Below are 6235 nucleotides of genomic sequence, written 5' to 3' on the forward strand. Positions count from 1 at the left end.
ACTGTGCCTCAAATTATCAACTCTCAAGTAAGAAACAAATGATTTTCAGATGTGTTTTGAGGTAATCTGTGACATAGAATTAACACTCAGGGACATTTAGAAATGTCATTTTAATATTTTCCGTTGCTTAATTCCCGTTTACGACGGCCTAGTAGCATGTAACGTCAAGGCTTGAAGAAGTTGCTGCCAGATTGTATTGTAGACATAGATTTTGAGGTCTACTGTAAAACCCACTAGGCAGTTAATTCCGAGGTGGAAGAAGTGACAAATTTTCAATGCCCTCACCGAGATTCGAACTCCGGACCTCCCGATGCTAGTCGGACTTGTGTTTCATTTTTACCAAGAAGGCATGTGGTGAAGAGGGAGAATATACGCTTTGACACTTTCACATATTCTTTGTTACTTATGATACTGTTTCTCTAGACCCTTGGGGTTGTAAGTTAACAATAGACATGAGGAAGAGTTACTAGAGGATCATGAGCTCAATAAGAAAGACCTGCAACAATCTCAGAAACAGCTACAAAAGGTGATTTTGAAGAAAGTGTAGTTTCTCGCCCTGCGAAATGTTTTGCAAAATGGAAACAAGATGCAGTGTTTCCACTTAATAGTACTATCAACCTAATAAGCTACAATAAATACATTTTCAGTGGCAATGCCATGTATCACTTTAGGAACAACTTTAAAACACAGAAAACAACAAATCACATGAATCAAACTTTAGGGAAACGGGAGCTCAGCGAGTCTTCAGCAGAGATGAGTGGCGTTAAGAAACAAAGGAAAGATGTAAGAAGATGCCTTAAGAAAAATAAAAATTTATAGAAAGAGATTGATCATCCAAACAATACTATCTCTCTCCTACTTCTTCTTCCTACCTTTTTACTTATGCTCTTCTTCCTCTTTGTGTACAGCAAAATTAAGTGAAATTTTATTCTGTTTTACTTATTGAATCTTGTGTTTATATATTTTCTTGTTTTTCTTCTTCGAATTTTCAGTATCGTCAGTTCCTCTAGTGATGACTAGACGTTTTATGCATTTTATGACAATGGTTTTATAGCCCATCTGGCACTAAATACACTCTATAACAAAACAAAAAAGTCCATCCTTTGCGAAAACGCAAGGGAACGTAACGACACTTGACATACAAAGCCTCTAAACTAAGCTATGTGCCTCACTGAGCATGTACGCATGCAAAGCCTGTAAGGCTCACTAAATGAAGCTTGTCGACAGTTATAAAAGCCCCGACACTTGCTCGCCGGTAATTTTAGACTAGTTAGCCCAAAAGGGACGTTAGTTTAACGAATTTTTTTATTAACAAACTCAACGATTTCAAAGCGAGCAATGGCAACATTGTAAGAAAAAAAAGAAACGTATTTATCTTCAGCGCGCGAGACTGTCGGAAATTCTAAAGATATGCTGTTTTTCAATATTTTGTGATTTTGCTTCTGAATCGGAATTTATGTGGCCTAAGCGCCAAGAAGGGGATATTTAATAAATATACACAAAACGTTAATAATAAAAAGATGAAAAAAAGGTTTTCTAAACCCATCTTAGTAAACAAAACTGAACCTTGATATGAAGAACTGAGAAAAACTAATAAATAAATAAATAAATAAATAAATAAAAATAAAAAAATAAAAAAAGAAAGAAAAAAATAAAATAAAAACTGAATGCTTTCAGATTTTACGTTGCGCCCAGATGGGCGCTTTTTTAACTTTTGTGTGTTTTTAAATATCTTGTTCTTTGCATTTAAACCATAAAATTGAATTCAACAGCAATATCGCAAAATAATTTTAAAATGACCATATCTTTAGAATTTTAGACCGACACACAGCCTCGCGCGTTGGAGATAAAAATTTTTTTTTTCGTACATTGTTGCCATTGCTTGCTTTGAAATCGTTGAGTTTGTTAATCAAAAATTTGTAAAAGTGTTACAAAACATGAAATCGATAATAAAACAAATTCCAAATTCCATATTAGGGCTTTTACATGCCCATATTTGGGTGGAATCGTACGTTATTCAAAATTGGATGGCTCTAGGTACCGTTGTTTTATCACAATGCGAGAAACATACATAAGTTTATGCAGATTCTTCATTATTTAATTTCTTTAACCCTTTGCATCACAGTGTGTCCGGTCTACACACCTAAAAATTTTCTTCTGTACGCACAGAAAAATTTAATAAAAAAGGATTTATAGGTTACTATAGGTTACTCCGAACCTTCTTTATTTATAGTAGATGGCAACTCAATACAAACCAGTCCATATATTTTAGCCATTTTTAGTTTTTTCAGACCCTCATTTTTCAAAGAAATCTTCCAGATTTATTTTAGGGTATAAAAGGAATTGTTTGAAAGAGATTTCTATGTTATTTTTTTCTGTATGCTAATCTCCTTATTCTATATTAGTTTTAAATTTTTACCTTGAAATCTTGCCTAAAATCAAACGGCGAACCCTAGGTGTGCCCAGGCCGGGCTCGTCGATAATTTAAGACAACTGAGAGTCTGTATTCTTTGTTTTTCCGCATCTCATCGGTTAGTTCATTGACAACAATGCTCGTTTCAGCACTCTTCTCGAAGCTGTATTCAATCAGTGTGCACAGAAATAAACGTTAAGTGCTATCTTCACAAAATTTTACTTATATACTCTTCTAGGCCTAATTAGACTGCCTACCTTTTTTTTTTTTTTTTTTTTTTTTTTTTTATCAAAACTCCGTCTTTAAAAGGTAGCGTACCGGAAAGGGTTAAGGTATGTGCCTACCCTAAAATCGTCGTTTTGGCGAAAATTTCCGAATTTTTTTTATTTATTCATTCTATAGGCCACACATTTAGGTTTCCAAAAATGCTTTATTTTTGTTTCTACGATAATTGGAAACAAAGTTATAGTATAAGTAATAAACCGGAAGTGAAGTTTTGGATGCCGGAAGTTGGCATTTAAAGTGTCATAAAGATGTGAACAATAAGTTTAAACAGCAATTTATAATTATTACACAATATAAAAGCTGTAAAAGCAGCGTATCTTTCACTGTGTGTCAAGAATTTGCTGGTAAATGCCAACATGGGACGACTCAGAACAATAATGAGTGTTTTAATAGCCTTTTGTGGACTATTTTACCTAAAGAAACTTTTTTCAACTGAAAACATTGCTTTTGGGTGCACATATTGCTGTATTATTATTTAATTCAGGATATTTAGGACTTTTACCTGCTTTTAGGTGTCTAGAAATAGAAATTAATTCCATTATGTTTGAAAGCTACATGGGAATAGACAAACAGTGAAATCAGAAATCAAAACGCCAATCTCTACGAGCAACAAAGTTATGCAGGAAAAAGTAAAAGAAAGTAAAAAATAGTTAAAATGAAGCAAAAGAGGACCTAACATACAAATATGGCGAGTTTTAAAGGTCTAAAGTGGCTGCAAATTTTTTTGTGTTGTATTAAAATCTTTAAATGTATTTTCTGAGAAACTGTTTTTTTCGTTTTGATTGCTATTACGTTCATTTCTCAAAATGTATTTGGAATATTGAAATGAAATTTTGTCAAAATGTTTTATTCAGCTTTAGCTGTGTTCTGTGGCAAAATCTGGCCTCTTTTTATTTATTTATTGATTTTATTGACAGTATTTTGAAGAAAAGAGGGTTTTTGTTTTGTTTTGTTTTAATTTGTGAGTTTTTGTACAAAGTTTGAAATATTTAAACAAATTTTATAAGTACAGCTAATCTTTTGCTACAGAACACAAGTAAGTGTGTTATTCATATATTGTGTAAAGATTATTGAAGCATATTCATTAGAATTTATTATAGGAGATGTGGCGTAAATAAAAGTTTATCGTTAAAATGTTTCTAGATATTACCTATATTAAAAAAAATAATGAAAATTTCTGTAAAATCCCATTTGAATTCAGAGTTTTAGACCCCCTCTTACTCAAAAACGTGTTTTTTATTAAAATTTTATGTATTTTAAAAAAGTGCTTCGTATATAGGCACATACGTTAAATATAATACAGGGCTTTAATATTTGATGGCAACAATTTGAAAAGTGAACCAACATTTATAGTGAATCAACGCAAAATGCCAAAACTAAATTAATAGTCCTTCCGGGAAAATTGCTCCTTTAGACTAAAAAAAAAAAAAAAAAAAAAAAAAAAAAAAAAAAAAAAAAAAGAAACAGAAAAAATTTATGCGAACACTTTAGGCTTCATCGGGAACTCTAACGTATACTTCCATGGTACTTTTAACATTTTTGCAGTATACAGACAGCGTAAGTGCGAAGAAGATGATGCTTAGTAAAAATCTAAATAGACAAAAAAAAAAAAAAAAAAAAAAAAAAAAAAAAAAAATAGGTTAATAGGAGCCAGTGTAACAGCAAACTAGTAGACTGAGAGCTCAGCCAGAGCGTAAAACCTTTTTGGATGACCGTTAAAAATCTGAAACTTTTTTTTTTTTTTTTTGGTGTGTGTGTGTGTGTGTGTAATACTGCTGTTAGCCATAGACAAGGAAAATGTTTCCAACGAGACGTTTACAAGACCCGAGTGCACAGGCAAATGATTGACTTTCAGAGAGGGCGTGTCACAGCCTTTCGGGAAACAAAGTGGTCAGTGGTCTCTGGTCACCGGGGGTGGTGACTCTGGCTGATCAGTTTGGTGGTGTAAAGTAGGAGTCTTCTTCATAAATCCGCTGACACGGGTGAGAACAAAGGGGGTGGACAAAGGAACTTATAATTTCATCTCTAAGGTGGCTTTAGACTAAAATGGCCTCCTGGTATTTAGTATGGTGACATTTCAGCTGGGATCCAGTTGTTTTAGTTGCATCAAGTTGCAGAAATATCTATAAATATTGATTGATACCGCAAAATGGCTTGATGGGTCTGCCGATGGGCGAAAAGTCTCAGAGGTCACGTTTCGAGAATGTGCGCCTTGTCACAATCATAGCGATTATTACCATTTTCACCATTCAGAGGACGTAACATATTTTTCGCATACCATCTACCGCAATTTGCGTTATTCTGTTTGGTTGAAGGATTTTTACTTATATAATTTACTGATTGAAATGCGAAAAATCTTTTTTGTAAATTTATATTAAATACATTAGAACGCTCTGTGTAAATCAATTATTTTAAATTTATGAATTAAAATACAAACTTTCATTTTCTTTCTAACTAAAGTTATAAAGTTACGCCCTATGATAAGGGATCTTTGTGCGCCAAAATTTCTCTTTCCTGAGTTTATTAAAAAATTAAACCATAAGCTTTGCCCTCATGATGCATAAAATTCCTGTAGTCAAATGTGTAACTTTATTAAAGTTTTTTCAAAATAAAACTGGTATTTTCTAAAATGGACAGTTGAAATCCTGTTATTTCGCGCAAAATAATAGTCATGTTTAGTGGGTTAACATATTTCTGAGAGCGCTTAATGATATCACGGAACTATTACTGTTACGTTCGCAACAGATGAGAACATATACATCGCTATTATGTTTTTAAATTATTCTCTCTTATAAGTTTTCGTTGTAGTTTCCCAAACTAATATTCCTTTTGTTTGTTAAATGAATTATTATAAATTTTCGTTGCATTGATTTGATTTTCAGTTATTTTCGCTGTCAGGTTTACAGCTACGAAAAAAAAAAGTTTACTTAATTTTTTAAAAACTAGTATCAATTTTCGTTTTGTTGTTTCGTTTAAAAAATCAAAAAAGAAATGTACTTTTTAATTTTATTTTTGAAAACCCAGCTTTGATTTCTGTCAGTGATGAAAACAATTTTGTAAAATAATTACACCAAAAAATTATTATGAGTAAGTTTTTCACAGTAATATTTTAAATTTAAAGTAAAACTCTTTGCAATAAAAATACAATGAGTTTTGTGAAACTGCTTTCGATCATTTCTTCTATTTATCATTAAAATACGGATGCGAGATACGGACGTTTACGACTCATTTATAAACGAGTGTTGTCATGTTTATCCTCCTCCTCGTATCATAATTATATATATCTAAAATGCCTAAATTAGTGCACAGGTGCTTTACTTTAAATCATCAGTTTTCACTTATAGTAAGAATGCTTACAAGATTCAACAACGAGCAACAATTTAAGAAGAAAATCATTATCTAAATAATACACTCAGACGCAAAAAGCATACGAAGCTTTAAAACTGAGCAACAGTTGCAAAACCCAGTACGTATGGCAATACATATCAGCATAAATATATATGTATCAGCAGATATACATTACATATCGAAAATTCT

The sequence above is a fragment of the Stegodyphus dumicola genome, chromosome 2 (assembly GCF_044657685.1).
Source record: "Stegodyphus dumicola isolate Sdum_Otavi_A_Nest chromosome 2, ASM4465768v1".
Lineage (NCBI taxonomy): Eukaryota > Metazoa > Arthropoda > Arachnida > Araneae > Eresidae > Stegodyphus > Stegodyphus dumicola.